The sequence below is a fragment of the Miniopterus schreibersii genome, assembly GCF_964146895.1.
Source record: "Miniopterus schreibersii genome assembly, chromosome: 1".
NCBI lineage: Eukaryota > Metazoa > Chordata > Mammalia > Chiroptera > Miniopteridae > Miniopterus > Miniopterus schreibersii.
The window spans coordinates 147,672,318-147,699,694 of NC_138101.1; the positions used below are offsets into that span (position 1 = coordinate 147,672,318).

General features: G+C 41.6%; 1 protein-coding gene across 3 annotated transcripts in view; it reads left to right on the forward strand.

The window, feature by feature from the left end:
* The first annotated feature begins 4,245 nt into the window (after positions 1 to 4,245).
* The window catches only part of SEMA6D (semaphorin 6D), a 522,867-nt gene continuing 499,735 nt past the window's right edge, over positions 4,246 to 27,377 (forward strand). For 2 of the 3 annotated variants that reach the window (XM_081136885.1, XM_081136888.1), the window contains exon 1: positions 4,249 to 4,550. The gene's annotated coding sequence lies outside the window, so the exon portion shown is untranslated. Of the gene's footprint in view, positions 4,551 to 27,377 lie in introns of all 3 variants that reach the window. The other variant, XM_081136895.1, reaches the window with a different exon arrangement.

Genomic DNA, 27,377 nt, shown 5'->3' on the forward strand with positions numbered 1-27,377 from the left:
GAATATGAGATGTTCTGAAAAATGTAAAAATGGAACAAGTAAGAGTTTAGAGGTATAAAATGTATAGAATCAGGGTTTTTGTTCAATTTCTACAGAAGAAGAAAGTTAAGTCTCAGATAAATTAGTGGCATTCTTTATTTGTCCCTCTCATGTTTCCAATGATCAGGACACACAAATGATCATCCTTCTGCCCTGCCCTTGCCACCCAACATACATCTGCTAGAAATCACAGGGGAAGTGATGTAAAAGACACCAATGATATTTACCTACTGTTAGCCTAAATTATTGCACTAAATCCAAAGGAATGTAAATGATGGAGAAACAGTTCAAAAGAAAAAAAAAAGCAAGACTTCATCTCACACCAATTTACTATTTACATATTAAATAACTCTATGTGGCCTAATGGGAAATCCCTCACTGGTGGAGTAGATTTATGCCCTATGACCAAATCTGAGAAGAGTGACATCATTCTCTTTTCTTCTGTGTGGAGCAAAACATCAGCCCTAGGCCAGCAGTGAGGGGTTAAATCTTGTGTTAGCCTTGCTTTAAAGGGAACATAAATTAGCCCCAGTGAAACGGAGGCGGAAGGGCAGAGGTTCGGGTGAAGGGGGAAGAGTGGGAAAATGCATACACAACTGAAGAGTTAAAAATAGGGTTGTCAGGCCCGGCAGGGCTGGCTCGGGGGTTGAGCGCTGACCTAGGATCTGGGGGATCAGGGGTGGCGGTTGGATCCCCAGTCAGGGCACATGCTCAGGTTGCTTTCAGGCTCCATCCCCAGTAGGGGGCGTGCAGGAGACAGCTGATCAATGACTCTCACCATTGATGTTTCTCTCTGTCTCCCTCTCCCTTCCTTTCTCTGAAATCAATAATGTTATATTTTAAAAGAAAATATAATTGTCCGATTGAGCAAATAAAAATACAGGGTACCCAATTAAATTTTAATTTCAGAAAAATAATGAATAAATTTTAGTATAAGTATGTGCTCAAATTCCAAATATTGCATGGTTTACAAAAGGTTGCAAAATGGAGACAATTTATTGTCCCAAATATTGCACGACACATAGACTCATGTTAAAAAAAATTATTAGTTGTTTATCTGTCATTCAAGTTTAATTGGGTGGCCTGTATTTTATTTGGTAGCTATAGTCAAGAAACAAGGAGGGAAGGGAGGGAGGGAGGGAAAGAGGGAGGGAGGAAGAAAAAAAGAAAAATCTAATACACTTATCAAAGATTTTAATTTCAGCTACTACAGCCTCTCAGAGGCCAGGAGAGCCTGGATCACATTTTTTTGTTCAATTGTTTTGAGGTTCTAAGTATTGCAAAATATAAGTTCCAGAAAGGCTTAAAAAGTTTATGAATACTTCATATGTTTTTTCATTTTACAAACTAACACGTAACTCACAAAAATATATTTTTGCTATTCATTAAATACTTATAGAATATCTATTTTAAAAATAGACTATCACACTTTGAGCAGCATGATAAGATAGTGGAAAACAAATTTAAAATTTCAAGTTTACTTTAAGTCATATAAGTGTATCCCAGGTATTGCATGTATTTATTATTTGGAGAAAATGATGACATCTAAATTGGAGGGCTTTTATATAGTATTATGCTGGGGGTCAAATTCCCCCCCTTCTCCCCAAATGATTGGCTCCACCAGCCAAAGAAGAGGGGACTGGCCAATTGCTTGGAACACCTTCTCCTATCTCATCCCCAGGTATAGAAAGTCATCTTCCAGAACTGAGGACTGTATTCACGCTTATTGGTTTTTTATAACAAATTACCACAAACTTGGTAGCTTAAAACAACACATTTATTTTCATACAATTCTTGAAGCCCAAAGTCAAAATCAGTTTCCTGGAATGGAAATCAACATGTAGGCAGTACTGTGCCCCTTCCCCAGGCTCCTGGGGCAAATCCCCTCCTTGCCTCTGCAGCTTCTGGTGGCTGCCAGCATTCCTAGGCTTGTGGCTGTAACGCTCCAATCTTTGCCTCCATGGTCACGTTGCCTCTCTTCTTCTGTGTGTCAAATCTCCCTCTGCTTTCCTCTTACAAGGACATGTGATTGCCTTTAGGATCCACCTGATAATCCAGGGTAATATCCCCATCTCAAGATTCTTAATCATGTCTGCCAAGTACATTTTTGCCATAAAAGGTAACATTTACAGGTTCCAGGAATAAGAATATGGATGTTTTGGGGGGCATTATCCAGCCCTCCATAAGGACTGAGGGAACCCCTTGCACAAAGTAGGAATGCAAATGGGCTTGCTGTGGGCTTAGTCAGAATCAATTTAGCTGGGGATGTCTTTCACCGATCGTGAAGGAAGACCTGGAATTCAAACTTGAAGCCCTCTTTATCTCACATACACACTTGAAGTCATGAGCTTGGATTATGTCCCCCTCAGGTTTCAAATACAGGTCACAGGCAGGGTCCATGGTCACACCAAAGAAAGCAGTTCTGGTAATGGTGGGCCAATCATATGTTGGGCCAATCATAGGTCCTCCATAACCTAAAGTTCAGCCCATTTCATTACTTACTGTCACTTTTTCCTGCTATAAAGCTAAATGCAGATGAATAGATACTCATTATTTTAAAATATTTGTTAACATACCTTAGGTGCAAAGGATTGTAGCAGGTCATGTAGTGAGATGATTAGAGAGCAGCCTGTGAGGCACATTGTCAGGAAACCAATCCTTGCTCCATTAATTACTGGATAGGTGACCACATTTCTGTGCCTAGTTTTCCACGGATAGAATAGTCTCTCTTTCAGAAGGTTCATGAGGATTAGATGAGCTAATAGAAGTCTGAAGTGCTTGGAGCAATGGCTGGCTGTTAGATGCTGTCCCTAGCTTAGTAAATGTTAGCTGCTGTTTATTTCAATGGAGAAAATAAGACATAAGACGACCTGTGTAAGATGCAAGAATAGCTGAGGCAAGATATATGCAAAAATAATTTGAAGTGTAAGAGTTAAGACAAGTGCTACAGGAGGTCTGAGCTTAAAAAGGGTTTTTTGTTTGTTTGTTTGTTTGTTTGTTTGAACTCTGGATTAAGAGGGAGTCAAAGAATTACAGAGTTGGACAAGGGAAGGAAAAATTTTGATTTTTTTAGAGGACAGCCAGCTGGGCAGGCTCTCTGTGCAGCTGGTAGGTAGCTCCAGCATGTGGCATTGGACAGTCAGGGCAGGATGGTCGTGTGGTAAGAACACCGACTTGGGCTAGTCTGAAGAAACATGGAGCCCCAGCACTGACACTTAGGAGCTTCGAACTAGAGAGCTTCACCAAGTTAGAAAAAATGGGTAATACCTCTGAAGATTTCTTTTAAGGATTATGTAAAGAAATGTATTAGAAATCACCCAGCCAAATGCAAAAAGTTTTAGTTTTCTACATGACCTATCAGTTGGGATACAGTCAAGCACGAGATTGAAGGCTTCATTCCTCTAAGTAGGATATAAAACCACCAACACCTGCATTATAGTTAATGGACATTCATTCCTTGAATAGTGTTTTGAGCATATAGTATGTAGTGGGGACTATGCTAGGAGCTGCTAATAAAGTTATTAGTGTGACAAAGTTGTTTCTGGAGAAACTTGTGCACTACGGTAGAAGCAGCCACGTGAAAAAAAAATACCATATAGGTGGCAAAACTGTGATCCGAATGCTGAGGGGAACCCTAATAAAAAAGCAAAAAAACACACCTCTGACTGTGCAGGAAGAGGGAAAAGTGAATATCAAAATATTTCTATAACAACAGCAAAAAGCAAACAACAACAAACCCACTGAAGGGGGGCTCAGTATAAAATGGCATTTTTGGGTTGAATCGGGCAAAAGAGTGTTGGGGAATTTTGTTGGGCTTTCTGCCTATGGAGAACGCTGGGCTGACAGTCCAGCCCCGAAGGCCAGCGAAGAGCTGCTAGGTGATGCTAAGTGACGCTCTGGAATACATTTCTATAATATCAAAAGTGATACTGTGGCACAGTAAAAAATACATCCTCACATACAGTAACACGATCCCCTAAACCACCGCATTAACAAAATCAAAGTAAGGGGCTCTGTGTACTCAAGGGCCGGGGGCGCCTGCGTGAGCACCGAAAGGTCGCTCGGCCACCACGCGTCCCCGGGACCTGGCCTCGGCTCCGAGAGCGCGGGGTTTCCAGGCGGAGGTGGGGGCGCCGGCGGCAGGGGAAGTTCCGAGCGCAGGGAGCGGCAGGAGCACGTGGGCCGAGGGGGTGGGAGGACGCTGACGGCGGAGGACCCGGTGGAAGTGTCAAAGAGGAAGGAGTGGAGGGCTGCGGAGGTGACAGGGTGTGGTCTGTGGGGGCGCGCGCAACCCCGAGAGGCGGGCGCAGAGACCCCCGGGCCCCAGGAGGCAGCGAGGCGCGTGCCTGCGTCGCTCGGCGCGGTGACAGCGCGGAGCGCGGCGCGGGGCCGCCGGCGAGGGGAGTCACCCGTCCTCGCGAAGTGGGGCCGGCTCGCAGCTGCGCCAGCGCCTTCCGCCCGGGCCCGCGGTGCCAGACACCTGCCGAGTCCCGCCGCGCCTCGGCCGCCAAGTAAGTCTTGCCTTTTCTCTCCCTTTCTCCTCCGCGCCTGAGCCGCCGTGTGCGCGGAGCTGGGAGTTCCCGTAGACTAGCCGCGCGGAAAGCGCCCCGGAGCTCCAGCGGCGTGCGGGGATGCTCCAGCCGCCTCCGCGCGCCCCGGGGGCGCGGGACCGCCCCGAGGCCCCGCCGCCCCGCTCGGCCGCGCCGCGCGGAGGGAGGCGGCGGCGGCGGTGGAGTTGTTGGCACGGGCACTACCCGTCTTTTGTGTCTTGCCCGAACCCAGAGCCGTGCCAGGCCGGGGTGGGGGAGCGGAAGCCACTTTATGGCTCCTGGCCCCACCTCTTGCCTCCACCCCAAAGCCTCGGGGATTTCGCTACGCAGCGGACTCGGGCGCAAGTGAGCGCCACCCCCCCGGCTGGGCGAGCGGGATGGGGCGGGCCGCACGCCGTCCCCGCTTCGGGTTTCCTCTTTAGACACAGCATCTCTAGCGGGTGGGTGAGGAAGGCTGCCTGGGGAATCGGGGGTGTCTGGGCGGAGGGAGCGCGACCCACCTTCTGGCTCTCCTTGGGTCTGGAGGGGGAGGTGGGCGCCCCGAGCGCCCCGGCGCCCCGAGCGCGCCGCGCCTGCGGGGTTGCGCGCAGCCGGCCGGCGGGCTTTCGCTGGGTGGGTCCCTCGTCGGGCTCATTGTTCGCGGGGACCGTTCCTGGGGCCGGGCTGAGCCACGCAGACACCGCTCAGGGGCCGCAGATGAAAGTGTCGACTTGGAGGAGTGAGGGGCCGGGCCGCCCGGGGGAAAGGGCTCACCCAGTTTGCAAACGGACTTCTCGGGGCTTGAAGGGCAATAGCAAAACCAGCCGCTCCTGAGTGTGAAACTTAGACCCCACTCTGATCCTCGGAGACAGCCCCGCTAATTAAACCCTCAGAAACAGGGCGCGGTGTCTCCCCCACGGAAATTGTTTCCAGGGTGCTGGAGATCGAGTTGTAGGTGTTCTTGTCACCCGGCTGCTTTCTCTCGCCAGCACCTGTTTCTCTTAAAGGTCCCGGGGTGTGGGGCTTAATTTTTTGCCCCACCCCCCACTCTTTTGGAATGCGTGTTTATACCATTTGTGCCTTTGGGCAGTCGAATTGCGTGTTCCAGGGGAAGACCCCCCCTCTTTAAAAACAAAGTGCGATGCCCACTGTACAAACTGCCCAGCGCGGGCGCGGCCCCCCGGCGCCCCGCCCTGGCCGCGCTGCCCGACGCTCGCCCAGGCGGACGGGCGCCCGGAGGCAGCGGGCCCGCCGCCCGGCTGGAGACGTCGGAACACAACTAGCGCACGCTCATTCTGTCGGAGGGTAGGACACCCCTGTTTAAGTTTTTTTTCATTTCCATAAATGACAATGATATCACACGCTCATGGTTCCTCGGCCCCCTATAGAGGAGGGTGCGTTTTCCTTAAGAGGATTTCCCTTTCTCTACGGTGCATGGGTAAAAATCAGAATAAGCGTTTGACAAGAGGGATTCAAACATTTATACACACACGCACTTGTGTTTCCATGTGTCTGTAAACCCCAGTGGTGACGAGCACACGCGGCTGCCCTGGTTCTATTTTACTTTGACTGCCCTGGTGAACTTGCTGAGTGAACCGGCCTGCGGAAGCCAGGAGTTCCAGCCCCCAGGAGAGAGAATATGAAAACCTTTCTCTGACCACAGTCTGATTCCGCAGAGAAAAGCCATGCAGTAGGAGTGTGGTTTAGGGTATGGAAAGCTGTGAGGTTTATTCTAAGGTGGGGAGAGGGCGTAAGGTAGAAGAAAAATAAAGATGGAAACCTGAGTAGGCAACCAAACCGTACTCACAATTCCACAAATATATATATATATATATATATATATATATATATATATATATATATATGGAAAGCACACAGTGTCTGTCTCTCTCCTTTATCACTTCAATGTTAATATCTTTAATGCTTTTCATCAGAGTATGTATGCCTCTTTGAGTATGTAAGGCTTTGAACAAACCCTTTATATTTCCAGCCTATTATATTTTACATCTTCAATATCAATAGTGCCCATTGAATGCATAGGGCTGTCTTTTAAACTGTTCTTTCGTGCATCGACTACTTGCATACCATGTTCAGCTTCGTGTGGGGCCACGTGCGCCGTGAATCAACCAGGTTCTAATGAAGATTAAGACACGGGAGGTGTCCACAGCTCTGTATAAACACTCATGTAACCACCTTCCCACATGACGAATTTTAGCTACTTGCATCTTGGTCTTCTGCAGTCTCCAGACTCCAAAGTCTCGTCCAGATTGATTGCTGCACTAAATCTTGATTGTACAAAGAACAGAACTTAATTATTTTGGTCTCATTTATCAGTCCGCTATGTTTCAGGGTTGCCAGTTTAATTATATCATTGAAATATGCATGACTTTAAAGTATGTTGAAAAAGGTCCTTTTAAACATGTTTCTTCATAAAGAAAAAAAAAAAAGTCCTTGTGAAGCCATAATTTCACTGCTGTGCGGCCCCCGAGCCATTTGTGTTTATTGAGTTTACTGTTCCACATGAAGAAAGAGCCATTGTTTTGTTGTCTAGGAGCTGAAGGAAGATGGAAAGTGAGAAAAGAATATCAAGCACTTTAAAATGCTATTATTTTCTCTACTTGGGAAAACTGTTTTTTTTAAGTAGTGATTATTTTCTCAAAGATACACTAAAACCTTAGTAAAGGATTCAGAGGAAAAAGAAAATTTCAGGATAGAAGTGCTAGTAGCTGTTACGAAATACTCATAAAAGGTTGGTGTGTACAAACACATGTATTTTGAACCAGCCTCATAACACATTTTCTTCTTTCTACAGAATTATAAAATTTTATTAAATTATTGTTATTAAACATTGAAATCTCATCAAAATCAATATTTGAATATAGTGTCTCTTTTTGCAAGTGCTTTCATTGTAATAGCCTGTTTGTTGAGATTAAAAAGAACATCATTGATGTCATGGTGTGCTTTGCATTTTAAAATAGTAGCTAATGAATTACAAACATTCATTACTCCACAACCACTTGCTGAAATTTCTCAGGACCCCCAAATAGAGAATTATTTGTACTTTATACTATCATTCAGACCCTTGCTGAGTTTATATGCAGCCCCTTTTCTTCTTCAAAATTAATTGCCTTTTAAATTAATACTCCATTGGCTTTGAATCTTTTGTTATCCCCCCCCCCCCATGTCATATATTTATGTGTAAATATCTTCTGTATTGTCCTGTTAGGGGACTTCCTGTTGCAAACAGTAGGAATTGGTGGGGGAAGGGGGGAGAGAAAGAGAATAACTTTTATTCAACCTGGAAAGAGTCAGAGTTTAAAACAGGAAAAGAAGGGTAGGTTCAGTGAATAAAATTCATTGAGGAATGCTTTTTCACCTTTAAAAGTCCAAGCTATGTAGCGCGTCATATACATCTGAGTAATTCAGGCACTAGCGTCACATATCATAAGGCAAATTAGCAGAGTATCATAGTGTCTGCTTTGCTACATTTGAATGGTGACTTTAATTCCATTCACTTTTCTTCATACTAAGGAATGGAAATTGTTTTCTTATGCTATTTTTTTTTTTTTTTTTCTTTTTGCCAGGGATCGTGAGTAGGTGCCTGGCTGGGAAGGGAGGGAACACTATTCTATTTATGTAAAAGTTAAGATTGTCATGTTCATTTTGGAAACATTTTATTTAAGAAGTTCAGTTTCTTCTATAAATTGAGTTCTTATTAAATGTTTACTGAGAAAGATAAAGCTTAACACTGAACTTTCATAACCAGATGCAGCCAGAAACAAATTGGTCATGTGCATTTAAATTAATGCAGGTAAACGTTAAATTTAGTTTTTTTCCCCATAAACTAATATGAAGGAAAAATATTAAATTAGGTTCTTATTTTTAATAACCAACATTCATTTAGGTTTTCTTGAAAATGAAGACCAACATGATTGAATGATAAAAATGTAAGCAATGGTGAAATGAATATATAAGACTGCAAATTAATTATTGTATATACTTTTGACATCATATTTTATAAATTAGTATTTTTAATTTCAGGGTTAATGTGAATTTTTTAAGTGATCACATTTTCTGTTTTCCTTTGGCCATTAGAAAGCTCAGAGCCAATCCGCGATCTAATTTATTGGTCCTCTAAGGAGGCGCCATGACATGCATATGCCTTCTCAATGACCTTATCTTATTCTACTTATTTTCTCTGTCGAAATATCTTTTTTATTGTGAAAAGAGACAGGCCATCAAAGTTAATATGAACGAGTGTTTAGAAATACAATCAAGTGTGCAAATATTAAAGTCTAATACTGCAAATGCTGAGGGGATGTTAGGCAAACTAAGGCATGATTTCTGATCTAAAGATACTTATATTCTCAAAGATAGAGAAGATACAAACACACAACAAATTAGCTAATAAATGAGTCAACATATATACAGACATCTGTTGCATTAAATTGAAAACCCAGACCTTATCGTTAATGACTCTCAACTTCCACTGGCTAGGAAAACACTATTAATAGTGCCAACTGGTAAATCAGAGTAACCATATCATTTCCTTAGATATATACCCTCTGGGTATAGTAAACTCCAAATAGTCTGGGGATGTGCTGATGAAAATAAATGTTGGAAACATCATTGTGATTCTGTGGTACTGGAGACTTCAGACATTTCTCCCCCTTATTTCTCTTTTCCCTTCTCTGTCTTTCATTGGCTTTTTCGCTTGCTATCTAATCAGCCAGTGGCTGGATCTGATTGACAGTAGTGGCAATTCTGATGACAAACTAAACCCCACCAGGATGGCAGCTTATGCAATTTCTGGCTATGTAAATACACTATTTGTTCTAAGTACTGTACTTAAATACAGTAGTTACGTTTAAGTGCCCGGTGGTTGTTTCCCTTTGTACTTGAATCAACAACCATTTTCAGCTTTCAGAAGGGACCACCCATAAAAATGGTTCTTTTTGACTGTAGAAAAAGTTAGAGGGAGGGAAGGAAAGAGTAAACACCTGAAGAAAAAAAAAAAATAGAACTAAGTTATTGACTCAGGGTGATGTGTTTACGGCTAAGGCCACAAACTCTGAATTAAACTTAAAGTCTAACCAGCTACCTCTGGGTATAAATCTGATTCTCATCGTCTCTGTTTCACACATCAACATCGTTTTTGGCCCAGACATCTCAATTACAGTTAGTGTTAAAAATAATTTAAAGTCTAAAATGTACTGTTGTCCTGAACTGAAGCAAACTTTCAGACAATGATAAATACTGACCATTTAAACTTGGCCTTTTAAAAAGCACATTGGATATAATGAAAATGTGTGTATTAGTGCACTCGCTTTGCTTCCAATTAAGGTATAAGTAGTGCATAAAGCTTTAAATTTTTCATCAAGTTAATGTTTCACTGACATGCAAATTAACTGCTGACATCTAAGGTGCATGCCATGTGATGATTCCTAATTGGCAAGTGAACCTCAGAGGGTTATTTATAGATTACATGGCAACAAAGTGCTGGAGTAAATTCTCATTGTGCAGCTCAGTGCAAATTGATGTTTTAGCTTTGATTCTCTTATTTTTTTCACACCCCTTTTGATCCCTGAAGCCTCTCAGAAATAAGATACCTAAGGTGCTAAATATATAATTAATAACATTTGGGCAGGATCTTCAAACGATTCCTAAGAGATCGGAGACCAGCTAAGTACCCCTCGCCAGCGTGCTCGGGTGTGTCTGTCTAACTCTTGAGACTGTGAATTTAAATGCAAGGATTTGGTCACATCCATTTCCATGCAGAGCACAGAGGAAAAATGTTCACACGGAAAAAGTGAGGAAGAAGCTTGAACATTTACCCAGTGAATTAATTTTTTAAAAAATATGTCTTTATTGATTTCAGAGAGAGGAAAGGAGAGGGAGGGAGAGAGAGAGAGCCAGAGAGCGAAACATCAATGATGAGTCACTGATTGAGCCCGTGACCCGGGCATGTGCCCCGACCGGGAATTGAACCCCGATCGCCTGGATCCTAGGTTGATGCTCAACCGCTGAGCCACGCCCGGCCAGGCAACCCAGTGAATTAATTTTTAAGAATAGCTTTCTCTAAAGTTCTAAGTGGAAATCCTGTTTTATTTTCTAATGGCAATTGAGTTTCTTTTATTTCTACTTTCCATTACATTTTGTGTATGAAGATTGCTGTGAGAGAATTACAGTGTATCTGCAATTCCCATGCGAGGTTATTAGGTTAAAAGTTGGACTTTTCTTTCTTTATTCTTTGCCTGTATCTGCCTAAAGATAGAATAATAAAGTAAAACATGAAAAAGTAAGTCCTTCCTTTATTCTTTACACTTTATATTCAGTATGGATTTTTGTCTCATGAGACAAAGATATATATAAGCTATAAATTTCACCTACAAAACCACAACTTATTAGAGGAGTTTATGGCTTGTTTACCTTTCGTTCTTTTTTATGCTTTACACAGCCTAGGATGTTCTACTTTCCCAACCATATTGGCGAAATGCCTGTGTTTTCTTAAAGATTTAATTAAAAGACACTGTCTCTCTGAAGGTATCCCCATAGTTGGACTTGAAATTGGCATTTTTTGGAAGAGTGTGTGTGTTTTACAGTCATATTGTAAACATGAAAATGTTTCGAAAATCTAAAGAATTCTGTACAAATACAGTATTTGTTATAATTATTACTGTCGTTCTAAAGCTAAAGATATAAACTAAATGGCGGATCCAAGCTACATGAGGAAGTGAAACTTTTCTTATTTTTAACACTTTTGACCAGCAGTTGAATAATTTGTTCTCAGGCCTGTTACTTTTCATTGACAAATGTCTCCATTAGTCGTATGCGGTAGGGTCAGGGTATGATCAAGGCGACTTGATTTCTTCCTGGTGAAGGTTTATTAAGAAATTTATCCATTCATTAGGAAAAACTCACATTTATTAATAAGCACTCACTGAAGACTTACTGTGCTCTAGATATCGAGATGGCAAATGAGCATAAAAAAAGGGGGGGCAAACGACAAAAAAGATCCCTGCCTTGAAGGAATTTAGAATTAAATGGGGACCAGAGGTGCAGAATAAATGTGGGGAATGAAATGATACAGATCATCAGGGGATACTTGGGGAGCTATGAGAGAGGGCAGGGCGTATGCTTCTATTCGAGTGGGTGGCGGTGGACTGGGGAAGTTCAGTGGGGGATTTGAAGCAAACAGGAGAAGTAGAAGCCTAGGGGTGAAGAAGCAGTGGGCATGGGTCTCTGGCACAGAGCTGCTGGGGAAAAAGGGAAAAGTGAGGCCCACACAGACCACCCAGAGAGTCCAGCGAGGGAGTACCGTGCGTGAGACCCAAGGCCAGCACAGCAGCCTGGAGATCAAGATTTGGAAATTTAAGGCCGATTAAACCCAACTGTCTTATACCTTGTGCCTGCACCCACACAGCTGAACGTTCGCTGAACACACCAAAGAAAACACACAGCCATGGGTTCTTTCCCTACTCATTAATCTTCAATAGGTTCTGAAGGTTATCAGGTAATCTTACTGTACCGGGCTACCCCTTTCACTCCCCTGGAAGGCTGCGCCACCCTCTCCGTCTCCCTACGTGCTCAGTGCCTCTGTCTGCACCCTCGGGCGAAGGCCTTCTTTCCCAGTCGCTGATACCAGCGAAGCTAGCAGAAAAAATTCCCATAGGCACCCGCTGCCGTGTTTATCCACTTACTGACACTTCAGCTGTTACAGTTTAATGGACGACAGTGTAGAAATATGTAAGTGTGACTTATCAGTGAACAAAACGATTCCTTTAGACCTTGAACTTCCATGTTTAGTTGTTCAGCATTGGGAAATAATGAGTTTTGGAGCCAAAGATGTATGTAAAGTATGTGACTTAGAGTCGTGAAAATTAGAAACAACATGCCTGCCCCAAGGTAGACAGAATGAGCAATAAAGTACAGCAAGCATCACTTAGAAGTACTTAAAAGTAATTATGGACAAGTTAAAAATAGATGATATACTATGAAAAGAAAACCTCAAAACTGTACATAGTATATGATACAACTTCGTACGTGCACATAGAAAAGAACAGAAAAGTAAGTGAACCGTGTTAAAAAGTTGTATTGGACAGTGAGATGAAAATTGTTCTGTATCACAGATCCTTTGAAAATGTACTCAGCTTGGCAGAGGAAACTTTTTGATGGGAAGAGCCTGGTGACATAGAAAATGTCTACTGAGTACACACAATCATGAAAGCCATCTCTATAGTGCCATTCAGCTGTCATTGAGATGTTTGTCCCCACCAGGTATTCCCCTTGCCAGCCACATCCACGACATCAAAAACCATATAATTTACAGCTAAAGTATATCACAAAGCTATTTAACGTTCACCATCTCCACTGCTGTCCTTCTGGAGTGGGACACTGTAATTTCCAGTGTGGATGAGCGTCTCTGCGCCCAGCAGGTTTCCCCCCTCTGGCCTGTGCAGAGCGGGCCACCCGAGAGTCAGCCCTGCACAGTGTATGAAGCGTGGGCCCCGTGCCCGGGCCGCTTGGGTGTGAGTTCCAGCGCTGCCACTCACCAGCTGTGGGAATGGCGGCGAGTTACTTGACTTCTCTTTACTTGCATTTCCCATCAACAAAATTGAAGATATTAATACCTATCTTACATAAGATTGGTAGGATTAAACACCCGACTGGCATAAAGGAAGTACTATTATGTATCAGTTATTTTTCAAAACCTAAATTAGATTATACCTTATTTTAAATCGTCCAAGGACTTCTCATTGCACTTTGAACTAAATCCTTGTGATCCCCTGCATCAGCGTCAACTCTTGTCACTTTCTGCTTCCTCATTATTTCCACAAATATTCCAAGCCCACTGTCGCGGGGACTTTGCACCTGCTGTTCCCTCTGTCTGGAAAACTTCTTGCCCTTCCAGTCTCAGCTCTGCCACCTCCTGTAAGAGCCCTTCCCTGACTTCTACTCAGGGACACTTCCTACTATTTTTTTTTCACTCTCCACACCTCATTGTTTTCTTAACAGGCCTTGTTACTGTTTGAATGTTTTGTTTGTTAATGTTTTTCCTCTTATTTGACCACTAGAGTTTAAATTCTGTGAAATGAGGATAGTGACTGTCATGGTTACATTTGTTTCTCCCAGTACCTAGCTGAAGGTCCAGCGTTTAGTACTAGGCAACTGAATAGATACTGGGTGGATCCATGGCTGAGAGTCTAAGCATTGTCATCATGGAATTGCATCTCCAGAAGGGCTTTGTATTTTCAAGGTCCCCAGGACTTTAACAATGCTTGTCAGAACACAAGTGCATTTTAAAGAGGGAGAGAGTTTGAGACTGTAGCGGGGAGTGATAAGTGGATTGGGGGGCTCTGTACCTGAACATGGCTCAGGAGGCCAGGGACACCCTAAGATGAAACTTGAGTTTTGGGGGTGCCGGGTGGGCTTGGGGTGAGGTATTGGAGTTTAGGTATTCAAGAGGAAATTATCAGGCCAGCATTTCACAGAGGACCGGGTTAAAAATATTTTATAGAGTAACTTCAGTTGCATTTTACTTCTGGCTTCAGAGAGTGTTGAATAAGACTCTTGTCACAATGTCAAAATATGTGGTTTAAAGACTTTTTTAAAAGTCAAATTAGTTATTTGATGTCATGGGGGGAAGAAACAACCAAAACTGTTTTCTTTCTTTGATCCAGCTGGTTTTTAAAATGGAAGTTAGTCAAACCAGAGTATGTGTAGTACATGTGAGTGTGTATCTCTTCAGTTTTTTTAAGATGGAAATACACTTCTGGAAAATATGTTTTCACGTATTGCTTTTGATCATAAAATTGCAAAGGCATGGAATGTTTCGTATCAACTGATGTTCCCTTTCTCTTGCCAGGAGGTGTCACTATAGCTCACTCAAACTCACCAGTGCATTCTGTAGGGACAGACTGTGCCAGCATCCTGTTACAATGTAGTACCCACCAAGTTCTCTACTAAGTTGCCCACAGGAAATTTGAAGAAAATGGAATTCATTCCAAGAGGCTGTTTCTCCTCCAAATAAATGTTTTTACCATGAACTAGCTGAAAACTTAAAGACTTGTTTAATATCCTGGAAATAACTGGAGTTTTTACTTTTCCTTTGTTGAGCGGGGGCAGTGGAGAGAGAAAAAAAAAAGTAAGATAAAAGAGGGGAGAAAGACATACAGAAACATGAAGAGATGAGCAAAACAGAAATTTCCCAATGATAACAGGCTGCTTGAAAATCCCTGAACACAGTACAGCGCTCTCACCTGTCTGACTTGGTGGGTGTTGTCCCTTCCGTGCCCCTCTTCTCTGCCCAGATAAGTCTAGCTCGCTCTGCCATCACAGTTATAATTAAAACAAAACAACTCTGATGTTGAGTTAATACACTATCCCAGGTCTTTCATACATATCATTTGTATCCTCTATGATAACATTATAAAATAGGTGTCATTTCTAAAAAAATTTCAAGTTAGGAGAATGAAAATTAGAGAAGTTCCATGATTTGTTTTTGCAGCTATGGTTTGACCATAGACTCCTCAGATTTCAAAAGCACACCTTTGGTCTTCCTTGATGTCTCCAAAGAGTCCCATCTCCTGGAGACTTCCCTAATGTCCTTCACCTGGACATACTTTACTATCCCTCCTCTGGGTCCCACAGTGTCTGGTGTTCACCCGGTGTAAACATTCACCATGACTGGGCCTTGACCCTCTATTTTCTTCTGTCCCTCTTCACCTGGAGTTGGAGCACTTGGAGGATGGATACAGTGTCCTCTCTCTAGAACAGAGCAGGAGACCCCTCATGATGACTAAACGGATGGGTGAGCCAGAGAAAAGGTGCACCCAAAGATAGGGCCCCACAGTGTGCCAAGGCATGAATGAGGGAAGCATGGGGGCAAGGGGCCGCTGGACGTTGGGCTGCCCGCTTTTGCCCACTGCTGTTGGCCTCACGTGCTCCACGAGCAACTGGACAATGACGAGGAAAGTCCCAACATTTTTCGGCAGAGGAAGAACAAGGTTAAGCGTCCAGAAGAGGGGATATTTAGCACAGTCCACCTTGTAGCTCCTCTAGAAGTGGAGGGAGAAGACTGGCATTCCGCAGCAGTGTCTTCTGCTGACCTCCAGGTGGCAGCATGGCCCAGCTGTCAGAGGCCAGCTCAGTTCCTTGACAGTCCCTAGGCCGCCTACTCAGGACTCTGCGGAGCATTTAATGCCCCAGGAATGATTAATGGTGCTGCCCCCTCGCTGTACCCTGAGGGTAATTGAGCCTGCAGAATTTTGGAGGCTGCAGAGGGACTTCCTGAGCCTCTGTCTGATAAGAAAGGGCTGCAACATTTTGGACATATCTTTTCAGAGACATCCTGGAGGCCTTTCTGTTGTGCCCAGAATGCCGTCTTTGGCAAAAACGTTTTAAAGGGCGGGGGAAGACCACCACCAGCACCCTCAAAATGTGGGGAAAAGTGTCTTAATGTTTTTTAGAAGTTTGGTTTGCTATGCATAGCCTATTCTTTTTTCCTTCTTTGATTCTGAGATAATATTCCTTTCCACCTGACTTAAAGCAAATCCTCTGGAAGGTAGCTTATGTTAATTGAGTATTTTGAAAGAGTGCAGGCAGAGCTATATATAATGTCTTTATTTAAATAAGCTGTAAGCCCTTTTATGTTGTAAGCTGAGGTATTTAAAAGTAGGATGAGTAGAAATTTCTAAAGTTGCACACAGTTCAAGAGAACGTGAAGCATGTTAGAATGAGCACCATAAGGGTACAGTGTCCGTTTATGCTAAATATACATGTAATAGCAATTACAGCAGACAGCCAACGAAAGATGTTAAGCCTGTCGGGTTGGGCTTGTGTGACTGCTTTTCATTACATTTTTAGCAACTGGGAAAAATGCCAGATTCTAAACAGTGGGAAACGGTGTCATGAATAGAATATACTAGTAGATCTTAGCACGGTTGGGGGGAGGAATCACAGATTCAGAAAACTTTTGTCTGTGCAACTGCAGGGGAAACCTGACTGCCTTTCTTAGTTTAAATTTACATGCCTCTGGAGAATGCTGGTAGGCAGCAGTTTGTAGCTTCTTCAGTAAATTCTTTTTATATCACTTTGGTACTTTTGAGAACAATTGTTCCTCCAAAATCGAGGTCTGACTCTCAGCCCGGAAGATTCTCCCGTGGTAGCCCGTAACGACGATTTAAAGTTGTAGTCTGTGTAGGAGGTTATCTTCTAGTTGTTCAGAGAGCCAAACTTAACTGGGCTCCATGTGTGGACACTTTCACGTCTTAGCAGGCAGTAAAGTTAGACTCCTGAAATTCTTGGAATAGAGTGAAAGAATCAGAAGAACAGTTAGGATGGGCCCTCAAATTCTATTTTTTTTGAAATCAGATTCTAGGTGTTGTACAGAGTGCTAATCTATCTTCCTTTGCTTTGTTAAATTTATCTCATAAGTTGAACTTGCAATAGTATGTTTGTGATGAAGATCTAGGCTAGGGGTTGAAAGTCAGGGTTGAGGGTGGGAAATTAATCGAGATAGGTCCACAATAGTTTATTCATGGGCCCTGATTTAACTCCAGCAACAACAAAATTAGTAGAGAAAGAATCCCAGCATAGCCTAAAACCCTGCTTAATGATCCATGACTCACTAAAGGGTTTTTCTCCGCCTACCAATTCCTATTTTTTTTGGCTGCACTGGGTCAACTTATCAAAAATGTCTTGATTTTATCACTTGATGTAGAGATCTGTATTTCCATGCTGCCTTTAATTAGCATGCTGCTTAACATACACAATATAGTGTTCTAAGTGTTATCATTTATATTTCCTACATATTTTTTTAAACTTTTCAAAAACAAATTACAATTTTTTGTCAATGTCTAACTGATATTTTTAAAGGAGCAATTTTTGGATATATTTAAGTAATTTCCTCACGGAGTCAAGAGGTTTTTGCCCTAAAAAAGGACAGGGTTGGTATTACTTAAAACACAGGGCCCACTGATCAACTTTGCATTTCAAAGTTTCACTTTTTGACTTCATTACTTAAGCACAAATAATGCTCTTGAAAGTCAGGTATTGTTGAGGAAAAGGGATTTTCTAAATCCATTAGCTCTCAGCAAATCAAGAATCAAGACGAGTGGAATAGATCAGAGAGTTTAGTGCATTCCAGGGGGTAGAGCCAACTAAAGATGAGAGGAGGAAATGAAAGCCAACTCCTTTGGCCTTAAGGAATTGTGGCAGGAAAAAAATCATTATGGAATTAGGGAACCAGGTGGCGGGTTATTTAAGATCCTGACCTTACTTCTTTGAGTTCAAGACCAGAAAAAAGAGTGGGGTACTGTAAGAATGCCAGTGATGTGCTTCCTAGATTTTAGGATTTTTAGGGGAAACCATAAGATTTTAGGAGGAGCTCCCATATGACATGGGCAAGAGTAGAGCAGTGGTGATGGCAGTCAGCTTGACACATATACCTCCAAATGGGGATTCAGAAGCTGTGTCCCAATCACGGTGTAGCCAGCAGACTCATGGAGATCTGAGGTTTGAGTGAGAGCTGCTTGCCATGGATGGGGTCTTCAGGACTAGGAGAAATGGCTGCACCTGTAGACACCAATGAAAGGCATCAGCGGGTTCTTACAAAAGACTGGATGAGACAGTCAAATTTCAGTAGTTACCCACAGGGCTTATATGTAGCAGTTCTGCAGTGGCTTGCTTACATCACTTATTTACATTATTCTGATGGTGTTTCTTGAACCAGCATGCATTCTGATTGGTTCATGCCATGCCATACCCATCGTTAAATATTTTGAGTACTGCTCCAGGTTATCCACACAGAGAGTAGAGTAGTCCTACTGCTCTATCTCAAGGACCTCAGAGCGTCTGAAGTTCACCGGCATGGGTTGGAGCACCCTTCCATTCACTGTCATAAACACATGGTCAAGCCAGGAAGTATCGGAGGGAAGAGAGGAAAAAGAGGAGGAGACCCGAAAGACTGAGCATTTACTATAAAAATATTGTAGAAAATGGCTATTATAAATAGCTCTACGAAGGAGTGAACTTGGAATAGAGTCAATGTTTAAATATGCTGAACCTGTTCAAAGTAGGAAAAATTTAAAGTATTGTGAATTAGTCACCCTTAGTGGGGTAGGGCAACTTAAGGAGGAATCAAATTGGAGAAATAAAGGCATTATATGTTCTTTTCACATCCCAGAAGAGGGCAAGTGAATTTCCACCTACCTCCTACATTCTCTGGCTGAGTGCCTTGGAACTGTGGCCCGAGCTGACTTCTGATTTCTTCTCTTGATGCCTCTTGCTTCTCACATGTGTTCAAAAAAGATACAGGAGGTCACAAGTTCCTTCAGTTAACCCCTTTCCTTAAGTGTCTCACTGATACTGGACATTTCCAGGTCTAATCCAGAGGTAGGGCCTTCACCCTCTTTCCCTTTCTAACCTCCTTCCAACTACGTCAACCCAAATGGATCCATTTCCAAACCTAGTAACGAACCCGTTTCTTTGGGTTTAACCTCTCTGATATTCTTCTTTCTGTTTTAAAATGTGGATCCTGTTGTAGCTAAGATTGTGTTGTTCCCTAAAGCTAGTGATTGAAGACAGTGAACTAGGTGGGATTAATAACACCTTGGATCTTACCGGTTTCATCTCTGGAGCTCCCTCTGCTTGGAAGAGCTCCTGTGGGGAACCTTTAACCCTGTGGGTGTGCAGAGAAGGCACCTAGATGGCCACTTGCAAACTGATGAGATTTTCTTTTGTCTGAGGGAGGGTGAAAAGAGTTAATAAATTAGTAAGCAAGAGAGCCAGTACTTCCCTCCCCACCTAAATCCGGAAGCCTAGATTTTAATTCCACTTCATCGGCACTAGTATTATTATAAACTGTTGGTAACTAAGGATAGCCCATGTACATGGTGACAGGAGGGAGGGTAGCTATATGTCAGTATGTTTCTGTGCCTCTGAAACCTTCAAATGGAAAGTGTTGTAAGACTACAAAGGACAGAGAAACAAAGGACAACCAACTAACCAAACAAGTTTAAGTGGTACTTGTTTGTGGGGAGTTGACAATCCTTCCCTGGCTGGGAATATTACATTTTATAAAATCCAGGTGTTTATTGGAAACAAAATGTTTACCAAAAGCCATAAAATAGGTCTGAAGTAAATTCAAAATGCTACTTTTAATTTAGAATCCTTAGCATCTCAGTCAGTATCGATTGTTGTTAACTATTTTATTCTAGTGAATGGTTAAAAAAAAACTCTGTATTATTCTAACCAGTTAAAATTTGTGGAGTAAAGTTATTAAAACTTTCAACCCACTGTTGGAATAAAATTGTTTGTGTAATTTTGCCATTTCACTTGTTCAGGCATTTGGAGGTGAGTTAAAAATACGAGGCAATTGCCTAACTGCCCTATAAACATCATGTTAACAAATTTATCAGTATAAAAAGGTATTTCCTAAAGTTAACTTAAAACGCTGTCCTAGCTTTCCTGGTTTCTATGCCTTACAAAATAATTTTTGATTTTTTTTGGGGGGGGGGGAAATGTACCAGAACAAGATGCAATGGTCCCTCCTTTCCCCAGAGCTGCGTGGCTTCTGTGCCTACGTGTGAGGGGAGATGCGCGCGGGAGGCAGGGCCGAGGCGTCGGCGTGCGAGCCCTGACTTCGCAGGACTCAGAGAGACCGTCTCTTGCCTCCTCTTATTTATCTAGTAGAAAGCCTGTGGGATTTGCAGTTTGGAATGTTCCGGCCTTTTAATTTACTTCTCAATAATTTGTTTCTGCATTAGGCTGCTTTGTTTGTAGAGAACAGTACTACACAGTGATTGATGAAATAAAGCGAACTAACACTGCACTCTACGAAGAGAATTTCAGAATAAAAACCATTAAGGATGCATGGCAAGCATTACAGAAATCTCCACCATGCGTCCGAGAGGGTCTGTAGTAATCAAGCTTATTTACGAAATTCATGGGCACGAATTTACTTCAGAAATAGAGTGATAATGTTTTCAAGCCAAAGCAAAAACAATTAAAATACACTAAACATTAAAAAAACACATTAGGAATCTTTCCCGTGACCCCGATTTTGATCTTCTCTTTCGGATTGTCTGTTAGGATTCATAGCAGGACTGTTTTAATGATATGGAAACGGTTCCAGCTCACCAGAACTTTGACGGCATGAATTCCTGGAGTAGGTGGTTTGGAGGATGGGAGAACTTCCAATAGCATTACACTGATAAGAGAAGGAAATTTGACCGAACTGTAGGAAAGTCTGTAACCAACAGATTTCTAAGAGGAGGTATATTCTATTCATTGTATATAAACTCCATCTCAGACACATTTCCCCCCAACAAGATTGGCCATCTCATTTCAGTGAAAACAGAGTGAGAAAGGTTTATGTAATTAGATGCCTGAATAGTCTTTTTTAACAGAAAGAATCAAGACCCTTGTATCTGCAACATATTCTCGATCTTCCTATTTGAACACACTCCGTTGATGACACCTTTCACTACTACAAGTAAAATACCTTGTACGTTTTAAGAGTTATTGAATGAATCTGTGTTGTGGGTATTACAAGAATCAACATATATCTAGTTGCTTATTTAATTTGATTCTTAAAATATTGTAAGTTAGTGTCATACTGTATTGATATTTTTGCACAAAATGTAATTATGTTCAAAATAAAATATTTGTGGAGTAAATAATACAGAAGAATTTGGTGATACAGAATCCAGTAGTAGCCATAAGGCAGTAATAGGAATGAATGCTCCTTTTGACTTAAGAGAGGAGCAGGGTGCGCTCCAGAAGACCGTTGGAACTCGATGAAACCTCAGAGAAGTAAGGGCCAAATTGTTATAAAAATTCAATTTTTATTTTCATAAATGGCCTTTTGAGGTGATTTGTGAGGAACTTTCAACTTAGTTGTCAGCATTATTTAATTTTGCCTGTGGTTCAGAAATGATCATCTTAAGATATTGGTGAGCAGTAAAGCCAGATTCAGTGCAAAATTTAACCCACTGTGGCACTGCATCTTCCGAATGCAGCATACACGGAGACTTGCTACTTCCCTGTGATGCACAGAAATATACTCACTCTCAGAAGACAGTTCATCCTGTGAAGAATCATGAACGAGCCAAGTAAAATACAGGGCCAGAGGTTATTGTTGATAAGGTTGAGGTCATACCGTCACAATAAAATCTAATTAAATTAATCATTGTGGAATTGGTGACTAATAATGACCATTCTAAGTCAGTTAAGGTGTGGATTGAATTGATATATTTGAGCACTTATTTTATCACAGAAATGCCTGCCTAACACATTTATCACCCCCCGTTTTTGGTTCCCCTGACACATTTATCAGCTCCCCCCTTTTTGGTTCCCCTGAATACCATCCAGTAGATTTCATGTGGCTAGGTAATACTAAAGGGCGACTGGGCATAGGTTTTGGCCCTTTCTCCAAAGTTGAAACACTGCAGTGATACAATATAGAATCAAAGAGGAGTATCGAGATCATCTAGATGGGAATCCCAGCTCTCTTACCTATCAGCTCTGTGACCTTGGTCAAATTGTATAATTTCTCTAATAAAGGGAGCATAAAGCAGATTACCTAAGTGTTAAATACAATATCTACTGCAGTGCATGACTCATTTTAAGCACCCAGTTAATAATGTTTCTTGTTTTGAGGGAGGACTAATGTTGGAGAATAGTTAATTTTGTTGGGTTATGGGCCTAGGTGGAATTTTTGCAGGTGAAGGGATTTTTAACCTAAAAAAGGGTATATACAGGCTTAGGGGTGAAGGAGAAAGAGGTCATAAAAAAACACACTTTATTCAGCATGTACTATGTTTTGGACACTGTTCTATGTGCATGAAAGAAGAGAAATAAAAGAAAATAGAACATCAAAATTAACATTTACCCAGTTACAATTTTTACTAATCCCTTTCCAAAACTTTCTGCCTCTGAAAATAATCTGGGTTATACTTTTAGAACGATTTTGCTCATTCATGGCTTGTATTAAAAAAATAGTTTTGATAATTGTAGGTACCTGGTATATTTTGTTGAAAGTATACTATTAAGGAAAAATAATGAACTATTTTTTGTCTTTTCTTCTATGTCTTTATGCATCTTGGAACATGCTGTGATTAAGGCAGTGACCACATATGTGCTTACATAGATTTCTCTCTTTCAGAAAGTAAAACATAAAGAGAAGCTATATCTGTGTATAACCAGGTCCTAATATATTGCCATTACATAGTTGTGCCATTGAAAGATTTTTTAATGAATGAATGAGTGGATGAATGAGTTCTAGTGAATGCATGAATAAATGAATCTCCAACTTAAGTCCATGGTTTTTATGAACAAGGTTAAAACATTTATTGATGTCTCTGTCAGACACGTCATTGTTACTCTGCCAGTTCTGAAATGCATAAATATTACATCATAAAGATGATAATCCCTTAGAAAATAATGAGCATTTGTAACATAAGTCACAAATATATTTATATTCGTTACCTTAGAAATTCTCTTTCTCTTATGAAAACATTTGAACAGAAACAAAAGAAGCTAAACATAAAAAAATTATTGCAATCCATATAAATAGCTAAAAGTTGGAGACAAATTAAAAGTCAAGCAAAATAATGATTTCATAGATTTATGGCCCATCAACACAGTTTAATATTATGAAGCCACTAAAATGATAATTATATAGAAACATCAAGTTATGTTTATGATACAATATAAGTGAAAATAGTGAAATATAAAATACTACATATATAATCATTTTAATAAAGTCAATACATATGTATAGGTAATATGTATAAATGAGTAGTTGTTTCTGGATAATAAGTGATTTTGTATTTTAAAGACTTTATTAATCTTATATTACCTTTTAATACATGTCTAAAAATATCTCATTTTCTGTTGTCAAAATAGATACTCTAGACATAACGGTGCGTTTTCTTCTAATAGTTCAGTGTCTTCACAGGGCCTGAAACTCATCCTCAGCTGCTCTCACCCCTGTGCTGAAATTTTGGAGTCACAGATGACTGGGTTATTGTGTGTTACATTGATCTCTGGCTATATATTTTGAAGGCTTGTTGTTTTTTTAATCCCCAATATATATTCATTTCTATTGTTTGCTTTCCTTGAGAGTCAACTTAAGGTAAAATGTCAAAGGCCAACATGAATATATATCTTTGTTAATCTGGAGGCAGCACTTTATAATGGAAAGGAACTCTTGGCCAGCATGTTGGATCTGTTGATTTTACGGATGGGGAAACACTGGAAGGCCAGGAGATGAAATGATTTGGGCAGGGTTGTAATGCCAGGTAATGGAAGAGCCAGGATTAAATGTACATGTTCTGAGTGAGTTGAGAACTTTTCTGCCCCCCTCCCCTTCAGAATGCTTTCCCCATCACCCCGAAATGAGCTGTCGGCATCCTTCCCCCTTCAGAGCCCATGAAGATTTCCCCCACCCGCAGTGCCGCATCTGCACTGTATTCCCCCGTATAAGGCCAATCAGGGTTTCCATCTCAGCCAGAAATTGCTACTTTGCGCGTAATTGTACAGAGGTAAACGCGTGGCTCTTCAGTAGGCCTGTGTATGTGTTCTCATTGGTTGCATCTCCTCAAAACCATGAGTTCTGCGTGTCATCTCTACAGCACTAATTTGTTCACCTAGCGATACACAGCATTCCTGGCTGTCTCAGCAGCCCTCCGGAGGCTGCGCTCCTCACCGTCCACAGGCAGAGGTCCTGGTCACAGCAAGCCGCTCCCACCGGGATAGCTTCCAAAAACCCACAAAGAACAAATTAGTGTTCCTGATTTGCTTCAGAAACAAACAGCAAAGAAGCCTTTCCATAAGGCTTGGAAAAAACAACAACAAAATAGCTTCAAGGGAAAACATACCACTATTTTTAAAGGGGGCTCTAGCACAAGACTTCAAAAAAAAGATAAATGGTTGCTGAGGACCGTTTGCCCATTAGCCTGTGGTGGGGATATTAAAATGCAGTGAACGGGAGGGTAAGTGGTTAAATTTATTCGAGAGTCGCCCTTGAAAGAATTTTTAAAAATACACTCGATTTAATGAATGCGGTAAAAATGAACATAGATGATTATATTTCATCTCTGCATTGATGTAGCCTTTGTCCAGCCAGGCATCATTTAAACACGGCTTCCTCCTTTGCTTCCATTTGTTCTTGCCCTTCCTGTTCCTTCCTCTGGGTTAATACGGTGAATAACTCCATTTAGTGGGGAATTTTATGATTCTTTATATTCAGAGAAATAGGCAATTATTATCAGAAAACCCTTCTTAGTCTCTTTAGCAAACCACAGTTTTATTGCCTTTTTTTGTTTTCCAGTAATATTCACCCAGAAACCTACACAGTACATATTAATTGAGCACCTACTAGGAATCGGCCAGCACTGAACATCTGCATCTGAGTAATGTTTTGGCCTTGCCCTCCAGGATCTCGCGGTGTGAGAAGGGGATGTGAAGGCTCCCTGGGATAAGGTGCCGAGTAGCCAGTCCATCGGGCTGTCCTGTTTGTCCTTCCCCTGCTCATGGCTTCTGTGAATCCAGACAGTGTCTTTGATGAATAAAGCAGCCGTTCAAGGGAGGAGGGCTCTCAAACAGTAGCTCCCAACGCAGGTCCTTGGCTCTGTACCTCCAGATTAATAGGCTGTGCTTTTATTTTTTTAATTTATTATTTTTTAAAATATGTCTTTATTGATTTCAGAGAGAGGAAGGGATAGGGGAAGAGAGATAGAAACATCAGTGATGAGTTATTGATCGGCTGCCTCCTGCATGCCCCAGACTGGGGATCGAACCTTAGTCTCCTGGGTCCCAGGTCAGTGCTCAGCCGCTGAGCCACTCGGGGCCGGGCCGCGTGAGGTGGTGCCTTTTAAACGGCTTACTCTGGTGTGGACCAGAGTGTCCCGGGAGGGGCCTGGGATGTTTATTTTAAAGAGGTGCTCTCAGTGAGGCAGACACTTCATCAGGGCTGAAGTCAGCCATGGAGGAGTCCGTCAGGGAGGGAGGGGGGCTGTGGAAATGGTGAGGTGAATCACACCCGGAGACTCCTGCGGCCGCAACGTGCATAATAGTCAAAGACCACCACTGGTTGAATCAGGCTGCCCAGCTCTATTTCTGTCTTTGACACGTAGATTTTGGGCGAGTTTTAAAATCTGACTGTTCTTTGGTTTCCACATTTGATAAAATGAGAAAAATAATATTACCTACCTCAGGTATTATAGGGGTTAAGTGAGTTAATATATTTAAAGCATTTAGAATATTGCCAGAGATATAGAAAATACCCAGTAAGTGTTGCTACTACTACTATGAGTTCTTTCTCTTTTTCCTCCTATTATTATTGTTATTATTAATTTTAGAAAATTTATGCTTTGAGGCTTACAAAAATATAGATGAGTGGTAGAGTCCTCCTTTATTTAAACCCCCAGAGTAAATAAAGCAAGAAAACTGATGGTACATGGGACCTTCTAAATTCACCATCTAATAGAATGATTGATTTTCAAGTTGTGGTTCTTTAGAGGATTGTGGGTTGTTTGGTATTTTCTGTGCTCAGGAGATGGGTGATAACTAATCCCTACAGTCATCACTACACTATACTGCTATACATCGTATAGCTTTCCACTTCTTCAGTTCAAAGACTTTAGGAACAACATCAATTATAAAGCATAGAAGGAACACTAAACAGTTTTTAAATTTCTTCAATTGCCCATTTCTCATCATGGCCTTAAGTGGCCTGTAAACAATATTAATATTCAATTATATTTGTGTGAATCAATAATTTTTCTGCTCATCACTGGGCAGAGGATGGTGTGGCTGCTGGGAAGTACTGTGGCATCAGATTCGGGAGACTGGGTTCTCATTCCAGGGCTGCTCCTGGCCACAGAGTGGTCTTGGGCATGTCATGTAATATCCTGGGGCTTATTATTTTCATAGATTAATGAGATTGAGTTGATCTCTAGGGAAAACCAAAGAGCATCCCTCTCTCTCTCAGCAGTTTATCTCACTCTGCCTCTTATGTAAATTTGAGTCACAATAAGGCAAGTATAAACACTAATAAGGAGTCTAATTCGTCCAATTTCAGGATGCTTATTGGGCCATAGATTTAGCATGCAGATCTCTCTAGGTTCCCCCCCTCCCCCCCTCCCCCCTCCCTCCCTCCCTCCCTCCCTCCTCCCTTTCTCCCCCTCTCTCCCTCCCTCCCCCCCTTCCTTTCTTTCTTCCAAAAAGTTCTTTCTCTTTGTGATACTGTCTTCTGTGCTGGCTGGCCCTAAGGCCATTTCATTATTACCAACAGGGAGGATTATCTAGTGTTTTCCAAACTGTCCTCTACATATTAATTCAATAGACTATTAATAAGTACATGAGGAAAATATTTTCATGATTAAAAAGGTTGAGAAATAATGTGTTAAATTTAAACTGGCTCATTTTTGACTGCTCAAATCTGTAATATGTGAATGTATGTTGTGAATTATCAATAAGAGAATATAGTACAAAATGCTTTCAAAATATTTTGATCATGGAATCCTAACTTTCAACAAATATCTCACGGGATTAGTATTCCATGGAGTATACTTTTGCAAATATTGGGGGAGTATATACAGGTTTTGGTTTTCTAAACAAGTGTTAACCATATGAAAAACAAGTTTTCTATCTGAGGTCCTATGAGAAAAAGTAGCTTACCCAAAGACACATTCACTGAAAATGGCAAATTTGAAAACTTTATATCTTTAATCAATAGTATACTATTAACCCATTCTATTAGTTCAGTTCAAAGATCTAGGAACATTGCCAATTTTCTGAATA